Genomic DNA, 27,352 nt, shown 5'->3' with positions numbered 1-27,352 from the left:
CATGTATTTACAACGAATTTCGTTGTAAATGTATGCGTGGTAAAAGCATATAAAATGTAATGCCATGCGTTATAATGGCATTGCGGAGTCATGGTACTTTCGTAATGAAAGTAAGCGGAGTGCTGTTATGCGGAAAGAAAGTTGTGACATAATGGGTGTTTACCCTCCCCCGGTAAGTACATTGGTGGTACGCGGCCCTCATCTCTAGCAACATACTCATATTTTTTCACCACCCATTTGAAAAATGCACAGGTCTCTCTCATTGATGGCCAGCACCGACATACACTTTTAGACACACCTCCCGCCACAAGTTCTAGAATTGCTAACTTTAGAGCTGGGGAGCTACGTTTGAATCTCGGCATCAGCTCAACATCCTGTGATTCCAGGCAAATCGCTTTGTCTCCCCGTGCCTACCACAAATGAATGTGTTCTTATCTAATGTAAATTGTGCTCATGCCATGTTGTCGAGTTCGTGCTATATAATATTGCAAGGAAAAATAAAGTAGGGGAACTCGAGTTCACACACTACTGAACGCGCACTCTTAAGTGAATCAGCAGTGCACTGTGAATCGGAGCGTTTCACAGGACTGTCACAGATAAGAAATGCTATCAAAACAAAATCCTACAAAACAATATACTAATGGCCGGCAGCAATTCATACCCGGACAACGTCGGGACGGGCTGCTAGTTACCTTATAAAGCGCTCTGATACCTGCAAGGGTCTTGTTCGCGCTATACAAAACCTTCAAAATAAAATAAATAAATACAAATTTAACATGAAAAATTGTGACATAAAACACACTTAAGACAAAGATCTTCCATTAATATAGCTTATTGTATTTGTAGTTAATCAACTATGGCATCAAAGCAATTCAAAATAAGCTAATCAAATTAAGCTCATTTTATAAATTGTAAAACTTCCTTCAGGAATGCATTAGATATCTCCTTATTTTAAATATTAAGAACACCTATTTTGTTTGTTTTCATGAAAAGGAGGAAATACTGCTTGGCTTTTCCATATGGGAAGTAAATATAGGTCTGAATATTATAGGCAGACCTCTTTATTTGATTTCTCATATCTGCGACAGCAGCTGTGAAAGTATGTTGGTGCAAGGTTTCCATATCACAGAGTTTTTCTTGACAAACATTTATGGAATTGCTTTCCTTTAGCCAAAAAAACTTAGCATGGCCGCTTGACTGGATTAACGATTATACTACACAGAGGTTACATTTATTGTAATGAGTAAGTTTCCTTACTATATAATGAACCTCAGCATCAGAGGTGTCCATGGCTCAGATTGGGCTTTCTATCCTGTCGTACAAGGAACTGGTCATCGCAAGCATTTAAGAACTAGTTTGTTATTGATGCTTTGGTTACGTTGTAAAGATGGAATGACGTGAAGTATGCAAGTATACCATACTTGTATTCAAACACGATGCATATGTGTAAAGTTGCCATTTCAGTGTAATTTTATAAAAAATATTCGTTTTTTTTAAGATGCAAAGTTACACTAAAATTTGTTGAATTTGCCTTTTCTAGGTACCTTTCAGGCAAACATTAATACTCCTCAAGCTAGAACTAAAGTTTGTATGTGTGTATATATATCTATATATATATCTATCTATATATATATATATATATTACCTACTGGCGTTCGCCAGTAGGTAGTTATAGTTAGGACCTATTATCCATAGGAAATCCGCAACATTCTGTTTGGAATAACTTTGGTGCCGGTTGACAAATTTTCGCGAAATTTTCAAAACTGGTGGGGCGCTCCGCTCCTCTCTTATCCTAAAAGTCTCGGGTGATTCTTCAAGCAGGGGCCGAGAAAAAATGGGGTCCCAAAACGTGTTTTCCCCATGCAATTTCCCATTGGAACCTTTAGTCGCACCTAGAGCCCGAACTGCTGAACGCAATTACACCAAATTTGGCAGAAAGGTAGACCTTGGTTCAGAGTCGTGCCTTTTGGTTCAATTGTGGGAATCCGTTCACTAGTTCCTGAGAAAATTAAAATTAAAATCACATATATATCTATGGCCACGCAGGATCCGCGCACACTGCCGAGCACGAGCGGTATGCTAATTGGCTGTCAAAACTCCAAACCAGGAAGTGTTGGCAGCCATCTTGTGCCTCGGTTCAGGAAAAAAAACTAGAAAAATGCAAAAAGGGTGGCAGGGTAGAAACACCCTGACCCCTAGGCCTGCTGGGGGGGGGAATTCCCACAAGGACCACCAGGGTGATCCCACAAGGACCCCCAGGGCCCAAAAATTATTATATATTTTTTTAAATCGGCAAAATCTGCGCAGGGTGCATGGATCCTTCGATGCTAATTAGCCCCCCCACACTGCACCGGGGACCGCCACCCCCGGGGCTTAATAAATGAATGTCACCCCCGGGGCTCGACTTAATTAACATTGCGGGGGCACACTGCCCCCCCCGTAGCCCCGGGGACCGCCACCCGCCGAGGCTGGAGTAATTCGCAGCCCCAGGGACCGCCACCCACGGGGCTTTTTAAAAAAAATACCCCGTGTGGGGGGGCTCAAGCTTCCCCACATGCCCCAGGGACCACCACCTCCCCAGGGCTCTAAATATTTAGGTGGGGGCCGTGATGGACACCTCAGCCCCGGGAACCACCACTCCCGGGGCTTTGAAAATATGAGGAGGGTGGACGTGCGGGCCCCCTCCTGGAGCCAATGAGCGCCCTGGGGACCGCCACCCCACAGGGCCAGCTCCTGCAGAGTCCCAGGGTGCCCACCCCCGGGACACAGCTGTTTGCAATGACAGGGCAGGAGCCTCGCGGCTCCAATCCTGTCATTACAAACTGCTTTTGCTTCATTGAAGCGAGAGCAAGGAAACCTGCTCTCGCTTCAATGAAGCAAAGCAGATTGCTTTTCTACACGGGGAGCTGCATGTTAGGTGTTCCCCATGTGGAAAAACAATGCCGGCTGATGCAGGAGGCGGGGAGCCGGCTGGGACCGTGGGGCGATTGCTGACCCCCCCCACGGGCCCCAAAGAAGAGGGCCTGCCTCAGGGGATTTAGTCCCTGGGGCTGCAAGCTGCCTGGGAGGGGGGCTACGTGGTCCCCCTCCCCTTGAAAATATAAAAGAAATGAGGCAGGCCGGCCCCGGGGGATGGGGTCCCTGGGGCCATAATAGGTCTGAGGAGGAGGGCCACGTGGCCCCCCTCCCACATTATACATCATTTTTTTCTTTAAAGAGAAAGGCCGGCCCAGGGGGATGGGGTCCCTAGGTACCATAATTGGCCAGAAGAGGGGGGCCACGCAGCCCCCCTGCAAAAATTAATCAAAAAAGGCCATACCCCGGGTGATGGGGACCCCGGGGCCTATTAAGGCCTCGGGAGGGGGCCACGATGCCCCCTTCCCAAATTTTGATTTAAAAAAAATTGGGGGCAGACTCTCAGGGATGGGGTCCCCAGGGCCAAACTATTAGGAAAAGAAGCGGGCCACACAACCCCCCTTTTTAAAACAAAGAAAAAGAGACTGGCATTGCGCTGGCGACCACGCCCCCTTCTTGCAGTACTCTGCAAACACGCCCCCTGGTGCGTTTGCAGAGGGGGAATGAATTCCCCTTGAATACTGGGATCCTGGAGTTCAACTAGCCCACCAGGAACATCCAGTATGTGCCAGGGGGCTGTGTTGCAGAGAGGTGTTCTGAGGCCACGCTCCTTTTTACACTTCTCTGCAACGCAGCTCTGCGGCGCTTACTGGAGGTAGCTGGTGGGCTAGTTGCACCCCAGGTACCCTCAGTATTCAAGGGGAGTAAATCCCCTAACTTAAAAAGCGCCACGGGGCCTGTTTGCACAGTGGTGAAGGGAGGGGGCGGGGCCTGAGTTCACATGTGTGCAAACACACCCTGTGGCACGGTTCATGTTGGGGAATTAATTCCTTGTCAATCCTGAGGGTCCCTGGGGGCTAACTAGCCCACCAGGTACCTCCAGTAAGCGCCACGGACCTGCGTTGCAGAGTGTTGTTAAAAGGGGCGTGGCCTCTGAACAACTCTCGGCAACGCAGCCCCCCTGTAGCATACTGGAGGTACCTAGTGGGCTAGTTTGACCCTTGTGACCCTCAGGATTCAAGGGAACTTAATCTCCCAACTTAGAACGGCCACAGGGCGGCGTTTGCACAAGTCACCTCAGGCCCCGTCCCCTCTCTTCACCACTGTGTAAACGCTCCCTGTGGCCGTTTTAAGTTGTCTGATTAAGTCCCCTTGAATTCCAAGTGTCCAGCTAACCCACTAGGTACCTCCAGTAAGCGCCACATAGCTGCGTTGCAGAGACGTGCAAAAAGGGGCTGCTTACTGGAAGCACCTGGTGGGCTGGTTGGCCCCCTGGAGCCCTCATGACTGAAGAGGAATTTTTTCCCCAACTTAAAACGCTCCACAGGGCATGTTTTCACACTTCACCTCAGCCCCGTCCCCTCCCTTCCCCACTGTTTAAACACACCCCGTGGCCGTTTTAATTTGTGAGATTAAGTTCATTTGAATCCTGAGGGTCTATAGGGTCCAACTAGCCCACTAGGTACCTCCAGTAAGCGCCACAGAGCTGCGTTGCAAAGAGGTGTAAAAAGTGGCACGGCCTGGACCACCTCTCTGCAATGCAGCACAGTGGCGCTTACTGGAAGCACCTCTTGGGCTAATTAGCCCCCAGGGGCCCTCAGGATTGAAGGAGAATGATTTCCCAACTTAAAACACGTGTGTGTACATGTCACCTCAGGCCCGTCCTCTCCCTTCCCCACTGTGTAATCACGCCCTGTGGCCTTTTTAAATTGGGAGATTAAGTCCCCTTTAATCCTGGGGGTCCTTAGGGGCAAATTAGCCCACTAGGTATCTCCAGTAAGCGCCTTTGCATAGAGGTGTAAAAAGGGGCACGGTCTGCACCACCTCTCTGTGGCGCTTACTGGAAGCACCTGTTGGGATAGTTGGCTCATAAGGTCCCTCAGGATTGAAGGGGACTTTTTTTATCCAACTTAAAACGCGCCACAGGGCATGAAGGGAGGGGATGGTGTAGGAAAGTGGCTCTATATATACTGGACCGAAGTAAAATTTTAGCCTAGCTACGTATTCCGATTTACTCACCTGTTATCAGGAGAGACTTCAGTGCTGCATCTTTGAGCCCAGTACTGATCCTGAAAAGTAATTCTAAGCGTACTTACCAGTAACTTGAATTTCCTTCCAAAGGATATCATTGCCTGCTTTTTGCTGAAAAAGTTTCTAGGTGTCGATTTGTGAAACTTACAAATATTTCTCTAAAATCAGCCAAACTACGAATCCTGATTTACTCACCTGTTTTCAGGAGAGACCTCAGTGCTGCAACTTTAAGCCCAGTAGTGATCCTGAAAAGTAATTCTAACCATACTTACCAGTATCTTGTATTTCCTTCCATAGGAATCCATTGTGTGGTTTTCAGCAGAAAAGTTTTTAAGTGTTGATTTTTGAAGCGTACAAATATTCCTCTAAAATCAGCTGAACTATGAATTCCGATTTACTCACCTGTTATCAGGAGTGACCTCAGTGCTGCTTCTTTTAGCCCAGGACTGACCCTGAAAAGTAATTCTAACCATACTTAACAGAAACTTGTATTTCCTTCCATAGGAATCCATTGTGTGGTTTTCAGCAGAAAAGTTTCTAAGTGTTGAATTTTGGAATGTACAAATATTCCTCTAAAATCAGCCGAACTACAAAGTCCGATTTACTCACCTGTTGTCAGAACAGACCTCAGTGCTGCATCTTTCAGCCCACTACTGATCCTGAAAAGTATTTCTAACCATACTTACAGTAACTTGAATTCCCTTCCATAGGCTAAGGTTGACTGGTTTCAGTCAGTGTGGCGTTTTGGAACTTTAAAAAATCCCTCTAAAATCAGCTGAACTACGAATTCCGATTTTCTGACCTGTTATCAAGAGAGATCTCAGTGCTGCATCTTTCAGCCCACTACTGATCCTGAAAAATAATTTTAACCGTACTTATAGTAACTTGAACTTCCTTCCATAGGAATCCATTGTCTGGTTTCACTTGGAAATTCTTCTAAGTGTGAAGTTTTGGAACTTAAAAAAATTGCTCTAAAATCAGCCAAACTCCGAATTCCGATTTACTCACCTGTTATCAGGAGAGACCTCAACGCTGCATCTTCCAGCCCAGTTCTGATCCTGAAAAGTAATTACTTACCACTAACTTGAATTTCCTTCCATAGGATTTCATTGCCTGCTATATAAAATATATAAAACATTAAAAAAATATACAAATTAAAAAAAGATATTACAATTTCAATATTTTTAAACACATCTTTTTACATTCATATTAAAAATATGTAATGTAAAGGTATATAATAAATCAAGCAAGGGAGCTGTTAGTCCAGCCCTAGAAATTTTTAATGCCCAAGCTAGAGGGGGAGTACTTTACGGTGCTGAATTATGGGGTCATTCTAAACTAGATGCCCTTCTTAAAGTAGAAAATCAATTTCTGAGGCAGCTGTATAGACTCCCAATGAGTACTCCGCTGATCCCAATACAATTGGACTCAGGACTAATGGCGATAACTGATACATCGAGCCTCAGACCAATTCAATACTGGCGGAGCTTGTGGTCCACTCCAGAACTAGAGGCATATAGGGAGGAGCTAGCGGATGTTATGTCATCTAGGGGTGCAGCTAAACTAACTTAGTTTGCACACTAAAGTTCGTACTAACCAATCTGGGCTTGGCCAATTGTTGGACGGACCCAGAACATGCTTGCCCCAAACCACAAGAAAACTTATTAAATCCCGGTATTTAGAATATAGAAGCGCACAACTTCATTCGTGTCCCAGGACGGGCAAACTTTCCATGGCCTTCTTGGAAGTCAAGGACGTGGCCCGCTTTGAACCAATACTGGACATGATCTCACCGGTGGAGGCAAGGAAGATCTTTTTACAATTTAGGTTGGGAGTCCTACCACTCCACTCCTATACAGTGAAATGGAGCAAGGCACGGTGCCCTGCTTATGGTTTCCCTGCTGAAGCAGTCCTACATGTTTTTTTTGCTAGGCCTGGTTATCGTAAGGCACGAAAGCGATGGCTGACACAGATCTGTAGAAACATTGGATCCAGGAACCATCTGGAAGTATTTCGGATCTTAAAATCAGATCTCAGTTCCCCGATTGTGTTTTCAGTTTCTAAATTTCTGTTCTCTATGTGGTGTACTCGAAGGGCCCTACTAAAAATTACTAGATGAGCTTTAGGGCATGTGGCAATGATTTACTGAAATTTTTTTTATAACATTGATCAATTTGCTATATTGTGCTTTTACTCTACTTTTTATGATGGTTGTTTTAATTATTTATTCACTATTATCATGCATCTCCAGATTTGTATAGCATAATTTACCTGCCCCTATTGCAGTTTTTGTATTCTATAGGGAAATTAGGACTTTAAAACTACTGGTGTTTCCCCATTTTGATACTGAAAAATTATTTTATTGCTGTATAAGTTATTTTTACTGCTGAACTTTTTAAGGTTGTAATGACCGAAATAAAGTTGTTTTTTTTAACTGAACTGTAATGTAAGTTAAAAAATAAAATATCTAAAAATAAATAGTTTAAAACAATGTAGTAAATCAGTATAAAAAAATATAACAATTAATACATTTAAAAAATATCATTTCCAAATCCTTTGAAATTCACTGAAAAATCCATAGGTTTCAGCCACGTTATAGTTAGGAATTAGCATTTAAAAAGCCTTAGAAATTCACTGAAAAAAACATAGGTTTCAACTACGTTATAGTTAGGAATTAGCATTTAAAAAACCTTAGAAATTCACTGAAAAAACCATAGGTTTCATACATGTTATAGTTAGCTGGACATTTCACTCATACAAAACCATTGAAATTCCTCTGTTATAGTTAGTTCAGCTACCTATAACTCGCGCGCCCGCAATGCACTGCTGATGACATCACATATTACATCACTCATGACATGGTCAGTGACAGCACTCATGACATCACTGATGACAACTCAAATGACATCACTGATGACATCACTGATGACATCATCCTTGTGAAAGAGTGGCAGACCTCCTCTCACCCTAATATAACCTTTGATACACACATTCAAAAATAGAAACTAAAATTTTCAAAAAAATGGAGATATCAATACCAGTTACTACAACCTATTCAGTAATTCCAACATCTACATACACATCCACTCATTCACCAACAGTTCTATATAGTCACTCATACATGTACTCACTCATCATATGTACTCATACACCTATACATCCTGTTACACACCGATACTCATCCATAGAGTTACTCACACACATATTCACACATGCAAATAAACTATCAAACTTCCATTTACTTGCATATACAGCTACACACACACCACTTCACTTACTTCCACAGAAGCGTACACATACTTACTCTCTTAAACAATTACTTATAGAAACACATACTTATTTATACAGGAACTCTTCCAATCTCTCACTCTCACATACACTCACTTATTTACATCAATACTCACATATACTAGTCATAAAGGTACTATTGAGACAATCATTCACTCACTAACACACCCATACACACACTCATCCACCCATACAGTCCTGCACACATGCTGTCTTCAAAACACATACAAACAGTGAGTCAGTCATTCATGCATCTGTGCGCTAAGTAATACCCCCACCAAACCATACAGACACTCATTCTGATACTCAAAAATCCAACTAATAACCCATATATACACTCATGTAGCTACTCACCAACCCATGCAGCCACTTATACAAAAAGTGAGACATTGATACAGATATTTACATATTTAAACATTACTCGCTAATACATGTATTCACTAAGATACACTTAATAAGTCAGTTATACAATCAATTTGACAAAACAAACCATCCATTTTGACACTTATTTACCCATTTATTCTTCCATTGACCTTTAGATATACATATATAAAAAATATTTATTTTTCAGAAAGACACACATTCACTGGATGATGTCATCAGTGATGTCATTTGAGATGTCATCAGTGATGTCATGAGTGAGGTAATATGTTGTGACGTCATCAGCAGTGCATTGCGGGCGCGCATGTTATAGTTACCTGAACTAACTATAACGGGGAATTTCAATGGTTTTCTATGAGTGAAATGTCCAGCTAACTATAACATTTGTGAAACCTATGGTTTTTTTCAGTACATTTCTAAGGTTTTTTAAATGCTAATTCCCAACTATAACGTGGCTGAAACCTATGTATATGTGTATATATATATATATATATATATATTTTTTTTTTTTCTTTTTTTCCGCGTCTGTTAAGGGGGCACGGGGGTCTGCCAATAAATCCATTGTGGTGAAACATCGACTTGGAGTGCCGTCTATTCTTCACTTGTGGATTCGAGTGTATGTCAGGTATATATATATATATATATATATATATATATATATATATATATATATATATATATATATATATATATTCACTGAAAAAACCATAGGTTATAGACCATATATAGTTAGGAATTAGCATTTGATGTCATCAGTGATGTCATTTGAGATGTCATCAGTGATGTCATCAGTGATGTCACTGACCATGTCATGAATGATGTAATATGTGACATGTTCAGCAGTGGATTGCGGGTGCGCGATATATAGTTAGTACAACTAACTAAATATGGAATTTCAATGGTTTTGTGTGAGTAAAATAAGGTTTTTTAAATGCTAATTCCTAACTATATATGGTCTATAACCTATGGTTTTTTCAGTGAATTATCAAGGTTTTGTAAATGCTAATTCCTAACTATATATGGTCTATAACCTATGGTTTTTTCAGTGAATTTCAATGGTTTTTTAATAGCAAATATCATAAGCTGTCGAATGTCAAGTACGTGGTAAGTAAAAACATTTTTGTGTTTATGCACACTGATCTGCTTTGAATGCTGCCCCCCCCCCCCTCATTTCTATTAGGAGTACTCTCTCTTTGCAGATAGTGAAGGGTAGTTAACGCAGGCCTTTGCCCCCGTTGTAATCCGTCGTGCCTGCTTCTCTCTCCATTTCATTGATTGTTCTCTTTGGTTCATTCTCTATTTACAAACAAGCACAGAGTCGCAATACTCTGTTTAGTCTTTGCAGATAGCGAAAAATCGTGTAAAAAAACAAAAGGAATCGAGCAAAATCAGTAGGCCACTAATGGGATCTCTTTTTGACCTGGCTAAAATAGAAACATTAGGAACAACCTGTTGAAAATAGCAATGTGTATGTACATAAGCGGCGTTCATTTGTGTTCACAGTACCCCTTGTTGATTGTTTGAATCGAGCATTGAATTGTTCGAAGTTGGTTCTCTTAAGGATCTTCTCTGCCTGCAAACGAGGAAGAATAGGAATATTCTCTCTCCCTTTGCAGATAGTGAAAGGTAGGTAACGCAAACCTTTAACACGTCGTGCCTATTTCGTTCCTCATTGATTGATTGTTTGCCCGAACATTGACTGTTTGGGAATTGGTTCTTTTTGGAGGTATTCCCTGTTTGCAAATAAACGTAGGAAAATCTTTGCAAGTAGTGAAAGGGTAGGTAATGCGGACCTTTGTCCCCCGTTGTAATCTGTCATGCCTATCTACTCCCCACTGATTGATGCACCTGTTTCACCCGGACCATTTACTAGAGATAGGTCATCTGGCCCGACCAGAGAGCACCCCTAGTGAAAAGGACATATGCAATAATAACGAAGTGATCACTGTATCCTGTTAACAGAAACTTTAGCATGAAACAACCTGGAAAGAAAGGAATAGGAAAACGAAAATCAGTAGGCCACTGATGAACTTTTTATTAAATAACAAACAAAGAAACGATAACAATACGTAATGATAAAACCTATTATTGTCCTAGAAACAAGAAACGTTAGAAGTAAGCCCGTAATAGGAAACCTGAAAACAGTAAGAGAAACCAAGTGTGACATTGCAACGGCCACAAGGCAACGAGGCTTCATCGCCCCTCAGTGCCCCAAAACGTGTCTGTCCCACCGCCTGACACGCCCAAATAACGGCAAACTGGGAAAGATACAAGTCAGCAGACATCCGCCCCATTCTGGAAACTTTATCGGGATTGTACTTGATTGAGTGTGATGTCACAAACATTTGTGCGGATCTAGATTGTGTTAAGGAATACAATAGGTTAAGAAGAGAGTATGCGCCACATTTGCCTCAATATCCTTTGTTTGAGAAACAGGTTTCCGGCTACGCCCAGCCGGAAGCAACACATATAAGGCGGGTCCTGCTGCCAACCGTCGGCCAGGAGATCATCACGTAGGGTGTAGCCGGAGGAGAGGCAGAGGCCAGCGGGACCCGGCCAGGGGGATTGCTACGACCACCCTGGAGAGTTGCAGGGGGGGGAATGTCCATGTCCTTGACCCTCCCCTCTCTCTCCCAGTCCGGCCACCATCAACCAGAGGCCGAGGCCGACGGGATCCGGCCGCGGTGGCGGTAACCCTGGAGAATTGCAGGTTAAACCCTCTCTCTCCCAGTCTGGGCCAGCATCCATGGAGGGCCTGGGAGTGGAGAGGCCACTGCACGAAAGGCCCAGGAGAGGCACCACACGCCAAGGCCTGCCCCACCGGATGAGCCAAGGAACCCGTTCATGGGGCCAGAGCAAAGGGCGTCCGGCCGCCATCCACCGGAGGTCCGGCCCAAAGACGGACGGGACATTTCTTCTTTCTTTTATAATGGCTGCGACAACACTGGGGGGGGATGTCTTGCACATGCCTCCGACCCCCCCCCCCTCGTCCTCATCGCCTGGTCCGGCCATAACAAATGTCAAGCGAGACGCCGTGGGGTGCACTGGGTGGGAGAGACGGTGCGAACAGGCCTCTCCCGCCTCCCCAGGTGGAGGCTTCCCAGCTGCACCCTCAGCGCTCCAGGCGCCCGGAAAAGGGTTCTTCCACTGTGGCGATGCTGCAACGTCTCGCCCGGCAGGGTGGAGCCCGTCCGCTCATTTGACCCCGCGATCGCCAGTAGCTACCGAACTCTCAAAATGGCGGTCGACCTGGCAAGAGCGGGCCCAGCATGAAGAAATGGCCCGGTCACTGGTTGACTCCACCACCGTAGTCCTCCACGACCTTGAAGATTCTAGAGGAGCCGCGGGAGTCCCCGACCCCCGCAGACACCCCCGATGGGGAATGACTGCCATGATCGCCCGTGGAGTGACGAAACTGTAGCCGCGGGACGTCGGCGCTCCCATGCTGGCGCCAGCCTCAGTTTGAATGACTAGAAACCTGCAGACCTCAGTTCCGGTGAAAGCACAGTGTGACCCGGTAGGAAAAATTGTTGCACCCCCTCCCCTTTTTGACTGATGGTTCAAACCACCGATCCTTTCCTTTGCCCTTTTAACGGAACTTTGGACTGCCTCCCCCCCCCGCGGCGCCCCACGCCGTTATTTGCTGGGCGGCAACTTATAGACATCACCTTCGTGCCATCCAGATTTCAGCGCGTTCTGCTGCCTTGGAACTATTCGCACAACAGACCGCTACTGACAACCCACCCCCCGGGACGCCCCACGCCGGATACCCAAATCAGTGCGGCACCCAGGCAACATCTTCTGAATTTTCATAAATTGAAAGAACTAGTAACATGTCCTCATCAGGAATTTCCTCTTCAATCATCTCATCAGGAATCTCCTCATGAAAAGTCTGCAATGATGATTCTTGTAACTCTATGGTCTCCAAACATTCGATAAATTCGCCATCAAGAGATTGATCAAAAAAATCATTCAAGTAATCTCCTCCTTGTGAGAATATTTCATTATTGGTGCTGTCAATTTCATTAAATGTAGTGGATAATTCAAAAGAAATTGCCACGGTCTCTTCATTGTTTAATTGTTTTTACTGTTTTTGTTTTGTTGTACATATTTATAAGTTATTAAAGTTTTATATTCCTACTACTTTGTTGGAGTGCTATATATTTTTAATGTGACACATAATTGTAAAAACTTTGATGTACAAAGAGTCATCCCTGGAATCTTCCGCTTCAGGCTCGGTCCCCTCCCCAATCACAATACAGGATGGTTTTCAGATAGTAGGAACGCGTGTGGTTTGACGGATCTCATCGGGTGTGGGCCTTGATCTACTATAACTCCTTTGAAGAGGGGTGATTCTTTACAGCTGGGGCCATAAACTACATCTGCAGGGCTAGCTGATAGCCTGGACAATCGGACACAGAGGAAGAGGAGTGTCAGAGGGTGCGGTAGTGAATAGGGCGTCGGGCGGGCGTCGGGCGGGCACAGAGTGTGATTCTCAGGGAAGAGCAGCGCAGATGGGGGGAGGTTTATTGCCGATGCATAAGACAGAGAGCGGGGGTGACCAGTGCCTGGGGAAGATGCTTGCGAGGGTGGGGAGCCATGCTACGGATCAACAGCGTGCAGAGAGTGGGTCTGGTCAAGGCATCTAAAATGGCTGCCGTGCACGACAAAAGTGTGGCATTTCAAAAAAGGCAAGATGGCGCAGACAATGTTTTTCAACACTTCCTCATTTCCTTCGAATCGAACGTTAACAGACGTTGGTGCATATTACCAAAGTTAAGCGATATTTATCGCTAACGATGCTTAGCAACGAATTTTTTACCGCTAAGCATCGTCAGAAATTATCGCAGATAAACCTTGCTATTATCAAGGTTTATCGCAAATGCGATAAAAAACGGCCGCAATGCATGAATATCGCTAAAAAGTCAGCGATATTCATGCATTACCGAGCTAATGCTCTTAGCCATGTTATCCACCTCCCATTGGATAACATGGCTAAGAACTGCTCAGGGCAGGTGTTAGTTTTTGGAGATATTCGCGCTTAGCGCGAATATCTCCAAAAGTTGGTAATAGGAGATAGATATCTTGCATGTTGTAATGCAAGTTATTGTGGTATATGGAACTCATACCATAATCTCTCAGGAAAACAGAAACTGATCCTTTTGGGACCGCCTGAGAAGGCCTAGGGGGTGAGGGGTACTCTACTTTGCCCCCTTTTCACGTTCCGAACTATTTTATTTTACTCTCTTCTGTAATTACACAAAATGGCAGCGATAAGATGCATCAGACACAGACAGTGAGAGAAAGGAGGCCGGAGATGAAGAAGAGATGTCAAATACACATTGGAGATAATATAGTGGGAGAAGGAAAGTAAATATGAGTAAACTTACCATGTAACATAAAAATGTTGCACTCTATACTATAAGTCTCATTTTATACTACAATCACTTCGCTACAACCTCATAAATTAAAAATAAAAATGAATAATGTCTCAAACAATTTTTGATTTCTAAATATAAATTTATTCTTCTGAATTTTCAAAATTTGAAAGAACTAGTAACATGTCCTCATCAGGAATTTCCTCTTCAATCATCTCATCAGGAATCTCCTCATGAAAAGTCTGCAATGATGATTCTTGTAACTCTATGGTCTCCAAACATTCGATAAATTCGCCATCAAGAGATTGATCAAAAAAATCAATCAAGTCATCTCCTCCTTGTGAGAATATTTCATTATTGGTGCTGTCAATTTCAATAAATGTAGTGGATAATTCAAAAGAAATTGCCACGGTCTCTTCATTGTGAGCCATTTTATTTTGAAATTGCTTGCTGTAAATTGCAGAAAAAAATAATCACTTTCATTTATCGTTTTTAGTAATACATAATATAAAACTAACTTTATGAAGTATTTAGTATAACAGAAGGACTGTAAATAAATAACAGAAAACATTTTTCAAATTATCTTAAAGTGTACAACATAGTTCCCCTTACAAATTAACAACTCACCTTTTTAAAAGTAGGAGAAGTGTTAGTACTGTGTTAATCAAACACCAGAAATTGAGCACCAAAAATTCCTCACAAATATACCTCAGACAGTAGTATCACAAAATGGCTGTGGTTTCCTCTCATTTTAGATATATACATAACCAATTAACTTTCATCACACACAAATACAAAACCAAAGTAACATTTTAATTGGTTCTAAATTTCAACACTTTCAAATGTGTTTTCCCCATGCAATTTTCCATAGGACATTTAGATACGTCTACAGCCTGAATGGCTGAACGGAATTACACCAAACTTGGCAAAATGGTACATCAAACCTAAGAGGTCAGGGAGGATCTACTATGCCCCCTTATGGTCATTTGCCCCTTCGCTTTGGCCTCCTCTTGTCTCTCGATCCTACCGAGAGACAAGATGGCGGCCACTATGGACTGTTTGGAATGTTTACAGACGCCGGAGAACCAATCAGCTTCGCAAAGCTCCGTAACGCGAAAAGTACGCGAAGCGGAGCGCTGTTACAGATATATATCTTTTTTTTAACGTTAATTTCTCAAAATCCACTGGAGCACATATATTGAGACCTAGCAAAGGCACATCGGGCTACCAGTCCCTAATATTTTGCCAAGTTTCGTGCAAATCCATTCAGCCGTTCGATTATTATTATTTTTATTTTTTTTTGCCCCGCGGGGCCCTTTTAAAACCTCCACATCAAACCTAGGGGGTCAGGGAGGATCTACTATGCCCCCTTATGGTCATTTGCCCCTTCGCTTTGGCCTCCTCTTGTCTCTCGATCCTACCGAGAGACAAGATGGCGGCCGCTACGGACTGTTTGGAATGTTTACAGACGCCGGAGAACCAATCAGCTTCGCTTCACAAAGCTCCGTAACGCGAAAAGTACGCGAACTGGAGCGCTGCCCGGTCCGCTGTTACAGATATATATCTTTTTTTGAACGTTAATTTCTCAAAATCCACTGCAGCACATATATTGAGACCTAGCAAAGGCACATCGGGCTACCAGTCCCTACAATTTTGCCAAGTTTCGTGCAAATCCATTCAGCCGTTCGGGCTAAAAGTGAGGCCAACCGCCCTATGGAAAACTCAATGTTAAAAACACGTTTTGGGACCCCCCTTTTTTCTCAGCCCCCCCTTGACAAACCCCCCCAAATTTTCAGTGGCTGCTCAGAAACAAAATGTTCAATTTTCCTGAAAATTTCAGCCAATTCCGTCCACAAACGCCAAAGTTATTAGACATAGGATTTTTTCTCTATGGGATTTTTGAAAATTCTAACTATATATACCTACTGGCGACCGCCAGTAGGTAATATATATATATATATATATATAAAGATTGTATGAAGGTTGGTTTGTTCAGATAGATGTATATCGTACATCCAGTCCTTCAGAAAGGATCCCATATGGAATGTGGTTCATGCCCCAGGGGATCACCAAGGCATGTTTCAAGCACATTTACCAGAAACAATGATGTTTTGAAATATGTTTTCTCTTTCTTAGTCAGCTACATTTTCAAAGCTGATCAGAGGATGTTTATGTACTGATTATGACATGTGTGTATTTTTTAATCAACCCCGCTCCCCACTGCTCAGTGGAATTTAGCAGTTTGCTGTCTCCTAAAAATGATGTTCCTAACTGACTGCTGAACACTCACAACTTCTTAGTGCATTGGGAAATCTAACATTGAAATGAAAATAAAAGTTTTTTATTGTATTTCTGTATGAGTCTATTTGGACAAATGTATTTCCCCTAAAAAACACACACATTAAAGTAGCGTTCATTGTAACACTACTGCCTATGAGGAGTACAAATAGAGCGTGCTCCTTATTAGCTCAAGCACTTTTACCTTACATATTGATGCAAAACAGGAAAAATGGGATAATAACCCTTAATACCCATAACAAGTTACAAAGCCTGTTGAGCATGTTCTAAATTATGAGCCTCCAGTGTGACTCAAAGCCCTATCTACAAAAATTGTCAGACTGGCTTTGCATTAAAAATATCGCCTCCTGAGGTAGGCGTAAACCTGGAAACATGTATTTACTTCTGCAAACAGTTCATACATTGTATGTGTACTGCACTTTACAGCACATATTCAGTGTGTCAAATGTATTACAAATGGGTCAAAGCATAGAAGTTTGCACTGGGAGGATACATTTCCTATGCTAGACATTGCAAACATTCCTTCGCACTATGATGCCTGACACTACGCAGCCTCTTTCTGCACCAGTGTGGGGGCAGACAGCAGCAACATCTAGGCCCAGATTCTGAAACCGGTCATGCAGCACAGTGCAGTCTCCTGTGCTGTGTTGCATAACAGGGAGAGAGCAGGAGAGTGCCATATTCACAGAGAAGGAGCACTCTCCTCCCCTTTTCCTACCGCTGGCGCAAATTTCAACTGATGTGCGCCAGGCACAAACCTTAGCACTGGAAAAGCACAGAGAAATTAAAAGATTTCTCTGTTTAACGCTTGCTTTTCAGCTGTATTCATTTTTGGACCTAAACCCTTTCTACTTATGTTAGTGAATAGGGCTTACCATCAAAAAGCATGAGTGGTTGCATGGGAATGCCCATGGACCACCCACATAACTCCCCCTTGACGCAAAGTAATGCAAAGCATCATTTCACGCTTCTTTGCATTACTTGTACATACAAACCAACCAAAATACCAATTTACGTTGGCTTTTAAATACCATAATAGCTTTTTCATTGCATTTGCACTAAAAAAGTAATGCTAACTTGACGCTAAACCTTTGAGAATCTGTGTCGCAATATTTAGCTAGTATGGTGCTTCTCTCTCTCCACCTTGTGCAAATCAGCGCAGCAACTTTGGAGGAAAGATTCTACATATTATCCCATGCTTTCTCACCGCTTATGCAGTGATAATCAATGTGTAAGCATAATATCGAGGATTAATCTAGGAATGCCGTTGCATATGCTAGCGAACAACCTCAATAATGTGTCAGTGGGCATGCCCCTTATTTGCACTACATTTCTTTGACCGCCTTAGAGACTCTCCCCTTGCAGACTTATTGGGTGTAGAGAATACAGAATTCTCTGTCAAGGATTGCTAAAATGTTACACTCGTTTATGGCATCATTGCAATAGGTATGTTGATCCTCCATTTGTGAATCTGTTGATATTTGTATATGTAAGTTTTCAAAAGTTTCCTGCTCATAAATCTAACTAACGCTTAACAAAAACTTAGTTTTTCCAATCCAAGATGTTCAAGAACCAAAGAACGACTAAACACCTCGGAAATCTTATAAAAGTACACTGTCCCTATACATTAGAAAAACAAGCACAAGCAGACAATTATTAATAATAATAATAATAATAATAATAATTTTATTGCAGGTCCTAAAAATTCAATAAAGACTTTATTATTAAATTGATCAATGATTGTGTTAATAATCTAAAACAAATAACATTTCAGGACAGCTCGCTTGGTTGTTCCATTTATTTAAATACAAACAGTTCTCGCTTAACCATTTCATCAGAATTAGATTTACACACTTTCAAGTATTTGTTATGTATAGGTGCAAATTTCTTGAATTTAAATACAATGGCCCATTTTTGGACGCAGCGCAATCCAGCGGGCCACCATATTTGACATTTTACGGCAATATTTTTGTCCTTTCCTAGCACTGGCACACTTTTGGCTGCCTAGCGCCAATGCAGGCACACTTGCATTGGTGCCCTCGTTGCAGGCAGGATTGTTTTTGTGCGTGAATGGAGACCTTCATGCACAAAAACAATCCTGAGGTGCATGAAAGAGGAAAAAACTGAGGAGGAACAAATATATTTCTCCTTGTTACAATTCACCTGGGAATGTGTAGCATGTTTATGCATTCCCAGGTCTACCATTATTGGTAAATATGGGAATGCGCTGAAATCCATGGGTGAATGCGTGGGAACACCCACGCCTCACCCATTCAATGCTTCCCTGGGGCAGAGTAATACAAGGCAGGGATTTGCTCTGCCTTGCTTTACTCTAGATTTATGAAGCCATGCAGTGCCACGCAAGATGGCCTTACCTAGCTTAATACATCTCACTTAGGTTTTGCATTGCCTTCGAGTCCACTTGCGAATCAAAAACTTGATAAAACTGGCCCAATATGTCTGTTGTCTTTAAGCTAATTTTTCAAAGGCGACATTTTATATTTTCCTTGGCAATTCTCCTCCTGACCTCAAAAATTCTGAATTGGTTGCGTCTTGCCAACACATTGGCCTTTTGTTTATTCACGTCCTCAAAAATGTCATACATTCTTAGTGAATTGTCATTGATTAACAGCCTGCACTAATATTTATATGACACTTTCAAACTTTAGATAAAAATCGTAGCCTTTCTTTGGTGTCATGTTTGTGAGATTTGGGAGGACCTAGCTTGGCAGTTCGATAAGGACTATTCCCATGAGGCACAGGGTCAAGACTGATGTGCATGTGGCTGGGTCCACACTGGGATGGCATGGTGAGCAAAAGAACGATGGCTTTAACCCAGATCTTTTGACTGGGGGTGAATGTTTAATTTACTCAGCATTCCATCCAACATTTGTTTGCATAGCACTTTTCTCCCTAATTGAGATGGGAATGCCCAGATGTGGGTCCCTTGCTCACTGTGCGACTATATTCAAGCTAGCCTTGCTGATGAAGGGTAATACCCAGAAACTGGTCCCAGGATGCTTGTTTCCATTCCAGGGAGGACCTGGCTTGGCAGTTTGGTTGGCACTGCTCCCATGAAGAATAGGTTCAAGAATGATTTGCAAATGGCTGGGTCTAAACTGGGGTGGCATGGTGAGTATAAGAACAATGGATTTAACCCAGATCTTTTGACTGGGATAAATGTATGATTTATTCAGCATTCCATCCATCATTTGTTTGCGTAGCACTTTTCACCATAAGTGAGATGGATATACCCATAGGTGGGTCCCTTGCTCACTGTGCACTGGATTCAAGCTAGCTTGGCTGATGAACGATAATACCCAGAAACCGGTCCCAGGGTGCTTGTTTCCGATCCAGGGAGGACCTGGCTTGGCAGTTCGGTCTGGACTGTTCCCAAGAGGCACAGGGTCAAGACTGATTTGCATGTGGCTGGGTCTAAACTGGGGTAGCATGGTGAGCAAAAGAACAATGGATTTAACCCAGATCTTTTGACTGTGGTGAATGTATGATTTATTCAGCATTCTGTCCATCATTTGTTTGCGGAGCTCTTTTCACCCTAAGTGGGATGGGTATGCCCAGACGTGGGTCCCTTGCTCACTGTGCCACTGGATTCAAGCTAGCCTGGCTGATGAAGTATAATACCCAGAAACCAGTCCCAGGAGGCTTGTTTCCAGTCCAGGGAGGACCTGGCTTGGCAGTTCGGTCTGGACTGTTCTCATGAGGCATAAGGTCAAGACTGATTTGCATATGGCTGGGTCTAAACTGGGGTGGCATTGTGAGCAAAAGAATAATGGATTTAACCCAGATCTTTTGACTGGGGTGAATGTATGATTTATTCAGCATTCTGTCCATCATTTGTTTGTGTAGCACTTTTCACCCTAAGTGGGATGGGTATGCCCAGACGTGGGTCCCTTGCTCACTGTGCCACTGGATTCAAGCTAGCCTGGCTGTTGAAGGGTGCTACCCAAAAAATGGTCCCAGAATGCCTGCTTCCGATCCAGCGAGGACATGGCTTGGCAGTTCGGTCTGGACTGTTCCCATGTGGCACAGGGTCAAGACTGAATTGCATATGGCTGGGTTTAAACTGGGGTGGCATTGTGAGCAAAAAAATAATGGATTTAACCCAGATCTTTTGACTGGGGGTGAATGTATGATTTATTCAGCATTCCGTCCATCATTTGTTTGTAGCACTTTTCACCCTAAGTGGGATGGGTATGCCCAGACGTGGGTCCCTTGCTCACTGTGCCACTGGATTCAAGCTAGCCCTGCTGACGAAGGGTAATACCCAGAAACCGGTCCCAGGAGGCTCGTTTCCGGTCTAGGGAGGACCTGGCTTGGCTGTTCGGTCTGGACTGTTCCCGTGAGGCACAGAGTCAAGACTGATTTGCATGTGGCTGGGTCTAAACTGGGGTAGCATGGTGAGCAAAAGAACAATGGATTTAACCCAGATCTTTTGACTGTGGTGAATGTATGATTTATTCAGCATTCTGTCCATCATTTGTTTGCGGAGCTCTTTTCACCCTAAGTGGGATGGGCATGCCCAGACGTGGGTCCCTTGCTCACTGTGCCACTGGATTCAAGCTAGCCTGGCTGATGAAGTATAATACCCAGAAACCGGTCCCAGGAGGCTTGTTTCCAGTCCAGGGAGGACCTGGCTTGGCAGTTCGGTCTGGACTGTTCTCATGAGGCATAGGGTCAAGGCTGATTTGCATATGGCTGGGTCTAAACTGGGGTGGCATGGTGAGCAAAAGAATAATGGATTTAACTCAGATCTTTTGACTGGGGTGAATGTATGATTTATTCAGCATTCTGTCCATCATTTGTTTGTGTAGCACTTTTCACCCTAAGTGGGATGGGTATGCCCAGACGTGGGTCCCTTGCTCACTGTGCCACTGGATTCAAGCTAGCCTGGCTGTTGAAGGGTGCTACCCAAAAAATGGTCCCAGAATGCCTGTTTCCGATCCAGCGAGGACATGGCTTGGCAGTTCGGTCTGGACTGTTCCCATGTGGCACAGGGTCAAGACTGAATTGCATATGGCTGGGTTTAAACTGGGGTGGCATTGTGAGCAAAAAAATAATGGATTTAACCCAGATGACTGGGGGTGAATGTATGATTTATTCAGCATTCCGTCCATCATTTGTTTGTAGCACTTTTCACCCTAAGTGGGATGGGTATGCCCAGATGTGGGTCCCTTGCTCACTGTGCCACTGGATTCAAGCTAGCCTTGCTGACGAAGGGTAATACCCAGAAACTGGTCCCAGGAGGCTTGTTTCCGGTCTAGGGAGGACCTGGCTTGGCTGTTCGGTCTGGACTGTTCCCGTGAGGCACAGAGTCAAGACTGATTTGCATATGGCTGTATAAACTGGACTGGCATGGTGAGCAAAAGAACGATTAATTTAACCCAGATCCTTTGACTGGGGGTAAATGTATGATTTATTCAGCATTCTGTCCATCATTTCTTTGTGTAGCATGTTAATGAAATTAGTCGATGCCCTTCCCTTCCCTTCCCCTAACAGCAATAACACTTAATTTAATAGCACCTATATTTATTTTTGCTTCTTAGTTCTTCAAAATGTCATAGTACTATTGAGCCAATAGAAATACGCAAAAGGCTGACATATGAACACAGTGCAGATGTAATTACCATGTAATTCGTTGCAATCAGTTTGGTTTCCAAAGGTATGTATTTCTTGGGATTTGTTTTGCTTAGATTCAGAGGTTTCAGCCAGCTACAGCTTCACCACCTCGATCATTTGTATTGAAGCTGGGAGTCATACATGGGAGTCGGGCAGGGAAAGCCTTTGCTTCAGTTGCGTCCTGGATGGAAAGCAATTCAGTGCCCTCGCAGCTGTTGGTGAATAGGGTGAGGCAGCAGGGGCCCCATTTTTTGATCACTGGTCAGTTGTTGGGCGGTTGCATCAGGTGGTGGCTTGCCTCAGTGCTCGGGCCTCCCAGTTTCTTCATAGCTTAGCCAAATTGTTGGTGATGCAGATGTGATTGTTGGTTCATGGGAATGGGGGTCGGCATGTTGTGAAAGATGTTGAGGGAATCACCTATAGGAAGTGTAGAAGAAATGATTGAAAGTGGTTTAGACTGAATCATTGGAGCCAGGTGGGAGGGACACCGATGACAGTTGCCTGCACTTCTCTGAAGTTGGAGCCCTTTGCCTGGTCACAGCTCCCCCATGCCCAAAAGCCAGCCTTGGAGGTGGGTTATACACCTCTTGATAGGCTATCACTTTTGTAAGGGTCTTACTTTTCATAGGCTCTAGCTAAGTTAGCCAGAGCCTTACCCACATATTCTTGCTCAACCCCTACAGTTTTGATCAATTGTGGTTATCAGATTGGTCAGACTTTTGATGGACACACTGTTGCAACACTGAAGCTTAACCTTTGATCATTGCTGCAAATTTCAGTTACTGAATGGCTCATCCAGCTATGAGACCAGATAGACAAGAGGGTGGTTAAAGGGCATCTTCCACCCAATGCCAAATTTCTTTCCTGCTCCTCAGGTGATATTTTAATTATTATTTGTATATACTTGGCCGGAGAGATGCCTCTGGCACAGATTACACCACCTCCTCCAAGGTTTGACGATATCTCCGTCAGACATGTTAGCAGAAGTGCTGTGCAGTCTAAGGGGAGTGACCCATTACCACGCCCAATCTTATTCAATATCATTAAAGACTACTGTGAACATTACGGTGTCTTTTCCTTAGAAAGGTAAGTAAGGAGTGCCAAACATGCTGGAAAATGCCCCAACATGTTAAGTAAACCAGAAGAGTGGGAAACACAATGTAACCCCACCTTGGCAGCACATTTCAATTGCCCAGACTTGAACTTTTGGTGGATGTTCTCTTATAGACGTTCCACTACTGAGGGTGGTTGCAGCTTTATTAGTGTTAGAGCATAGAACGAATGGCATATTTTCAACTGCTGAAGTTTGAAATTCATCAGTATTGTACCTTGGCACAGAATCCACATTGCATCATATGTGACTTTCTGGTGGGCTCTCTCCCTTTGCCCCAAATAGTAGAGATGCTACAAATAGGGTTGAATTTCATGCCAACAATGAGACTTTTGCCTAAGATGAAGTTGTACATTTTGGCAGCTGCCACCTGTCTAATTTCTGTAACACTCTTGAGGGCAGCTGGAATCACCTTTGGTGCGGAAGGTCCATAGCTGCTGGTGAATTTTATGTTTCTCAGAGTGCATCAGTCTGCTGTTCATAGAATAGAAGAGTTCAAATGCAACACTATTTTGGTTTACAAGAATGCTCTGCTTTCTTTGTAGGCCCTGCAATGTGCGGGTTATTAGCTCACTGTGATGAGTTGCAGGCATTAATGGTGTTGGCTCGCTTGGCCTATAACACTACAACTGAAGTTCACTTAGTCTAGTTCAGTGCGGATTGACAGCCTTTCTGCTGCTTATTTCTATGGCATGCAATTGTGATTAGGCTACGACCTTTGGTTGTAGGTGTATATTCTGTAAGTAGAGAGGGGAAAAAATAGAGATCATGGTGAATGTGTCGAAGTGGTGCCCGTAGGGCAATAGTCCATAGTCAATACACCCACTGCTCTACTGTGTACGAATGAAGAGATCAGGTAGTTGCTTACTTTGCAACCTATTTCCTATCCTCCTGACCTTAGCACCAGGGCATCCTATGGTAAAAATGTATGTGTGGATTATTTGCATGAGTGTTAGCTTGAAGCCCGTTGTTAATATTATGAGCATCAGTAAGGTGGCTATTAGTACTGGAATCTAGTGTAGTAATATTGCTAGGACAGGACTAGTATGATATGGGTCTGTATATGATCTGGATTTGTCTCTTGTATCCCGATTCTACCATCAACTGCAACGTTGCTGGGCTAGCTTTTCCTGGTGGGTCATGCTGTTTTTATCTGTGGATATATTTATTAATTAATTTATTTAACAGTATTATTTAGCTCTACTGCACTAGTGATAACATGAGAGGGGTTTGCTGAAAATTAAACAAACATAAATAGAAAAGAGAAGAGAATTTCGATGTAAGGAGGTAGCGAGGATAGGTATAGATGATCTTACTTCAGACATAACCAGAAAAGTGCTTTTACTTGTCATCTAAATGGCAGAAGGTAAGGTTAGGTCAAAAAGCAGTTGCAGATCATGAGAAAGTCTAGTATTGTACTTGAACAGTTTCGAATCTAACTACAGAATGTTCCTGCTTCTGAGTCATCCTCAGTTACATTTGTGCAAACACACCCTGTGGCGCGGTTCAAGTTGGGGAATTAATTCCTTGTCAATCCTGAGGGTCCCTGGGGGCCAACTAGCCCACCAGATACCTCTAATAAGCGGCACTGAGCTGCGTTGCAGAGTGTTGTAAAAAGGGGCATGGCCTCTAAACACCTCTCTGCAATGCAGCTCCCTGGCGTATACTGGAGGTACCTGGTGGGCTAGTTGGCCCCCAGGGACCCACAGGATTGAGCTGGAATCAATTCTCTAACCTAACAAGCGTCACAGGGCGTGTTTGCAAACATATCACCTCAGGCCACGCCCCCTTCCTTCACCACTGTGCAAACGCGCCCCGTGGCACGTGTTAAGTTGGGGAATTAATTCTCTTTCAATACTGAGAGTCCCTGAGGGCCAAATAGCCCAACAGGTATATCCAGATTGCGCCCTTTTTTTCACCTCTCTGCAACACAGCTCTGTGGCGCTTATTGGAGGTACCTAGTGGGCTAGTTTGACCCTAAGGACCCTCAGGATTCAAGGGGACTTAATCTCCGAACTTAGAACAGCCACAGGGCGCGTTTACACAGTGGTGAAGGGAGGGGACGGGGCCTGAGGTGACGTGTGCAAACACGCGCTGTGGCGCGTTTTAAGTTGGGAAAATAATTCCCCTTCAATCCTGATGGAACCTGGGGACCAACTAGCCCATCAGATGCTTCCAGTAAGTGCCACTGCGCTGCGTTGCAGAGAGGTGGTCTAGGCAGTGCCCCTTATTTCATCTCTCTGCAACGCAGCTCTGTGGCGCGCACTGGATGTACCTAGTGGGCTAGTTTGACCCTAGGGACCCTCAGGATTGAAGGGGAATTATTTCCCCAACTTAAAACATGCCACAGGGCGTGTTTGCTCCTTCCATAGGATATCATTGCTTGCTTTTTGCTGAAAAAGTTTCTAAGTGTTGATTTTTGAAACTTACAAATATTCCTTTAAAATCAGCAGAACTTTGAATTCCGATTTACTCACCTGCTATCAGGAGAGACCTCAGGGCTGCATCTGTGAGCCCAGTACTGACCCTGAAAAGTAATTCTAACCATACTTACCAGTAACTTGAATTTCCTTCCATAGGCTAACATTGACTGGTTTCACTTGGAAATTCTTCTAAATGTGGTGTTTTTGAACTTTAAAATATTCCTCTAAAATCATCCGAACTACGAATTTCGATTTACTCACCTGTTATCAGGAGAGACCTCAGTGCTGCATCTTTGAGCCCAGTACTGATACTGAAAAGTAATTCTAACCGTACTTACCAGTAACTTTAATTTCCTTCCATAGGATATCATTGCCTGCTTTTTGCTGAAAAAGTTTCTAAGTGTTGATTTTTGAAACTTACAAATATTCCTCTAAAATCCGCCGAACTACGAATTCTGATTTACTCACCTGTTATCAGAAGAGAACTCAGTGCTGCATCTTTGAGCCCAGTACTGATCCTGAAAAGTAATTCTAACCATACTTACCAGTAAATTGAATTTTCTTCCATAGGATAACATTGACTGGTTTCACTTGGAAATTCTTTGAAGTGTGGAGTTTTGAATCTTTAAAATATTCAGCTAAAATCATCCAAACAACGAATTCTGATTTACTCACCTGTTATCAGGAGAGAACCCAGTGCTGCATCTTTTAGCCCAGCACTGACCCTGAAAAGTATTTCTAACCGTACTTACCAGTAACTTGTATTTCATTCCATAGGAATCCATTGTCTGGGTTTCACCAGAAAAGTTTATGTGTTTATTTTCACAAAATACAAATATTCCTTAAAAATCGCCGGTATGACTTAACCGCATTCTTTCAACTGTTTACAGGAGATGCACCAGTGCTGGATCCAGGATCCACCACTGAGTAAGAAAAAGTAACGATAACACTACTTACCTGCTAAGTGAATTTCCTCCGATAGGATAACATTGGTGATTCTATGTGAACAATTTCTAAGTGTCAACTTTTAAAGTACAATAATATCCCTTAAAAATCACTACTGTAACCAGAACGCTTTTACTCAACTGCTTACAGGAGATGTCCCAGGACTGAATCTAGGATCCAGTACTGTGGTTAGAAAAGTAATCCATAAAGTAACTAATTGTATTTAACTAGAAATTCCTATTGAGCTAAATGTTGCATTCTGTTTGAAATTGTGTTGCCAATTGCAACAACTATAACTACTGTACTTAAAAGTCTATTGCCTATTGGCAAAGTATTTAAACTAAAGTAATTCATTCTGAGAAAGTATATTTTGTAATGTAATGTATAATGTAATTCTAATGTAATTTTAAAAATAAAATATCTAAAAATAAATAGTTTAAAAAAATGTAGGAAATCAGTATCAAAAAAATATAACAATTAATACATTTAAAAATTGTCACTTAAAAAACCTTTGAAATTCACTGAAAAAAAACATAGGTTTCGGACATGTTATAGTTAGGAATTATCCTTTAAAAAACCTTAGAAATTCACAGAAAAAACCATAGGTTTTAGGGGTATTATGGTTAGCTGGACATTTCATTCATCCAAAACCATTGAAATTCCTCCGTTATAGTAATAACGGAGGAATTTCAATGGTTTTGTACAAGTGAAATGTCGAGCTAATGATAACACCCCCAAAACCTATGGTTTTTTCAGTGAATATGTATATATATATATATATCATC

The sequence above is a fragment of the Lissotriton helveticus genome, chromosome 9 (assembly GCF_964261635.1).
Source record: "Lissotriton helveticus chromosome 9, aLisHel1.1, whole genome shotgun sequence".
Taxonomy (NCBI): Eukaryota; Metazoa; Chordata; class Amphibia; order Caudata; family Salamandridae; genus Lissotriton; species Lissotriton helveticus.
Note: the sequence above shows the minus strand (reverse complement) of the source record.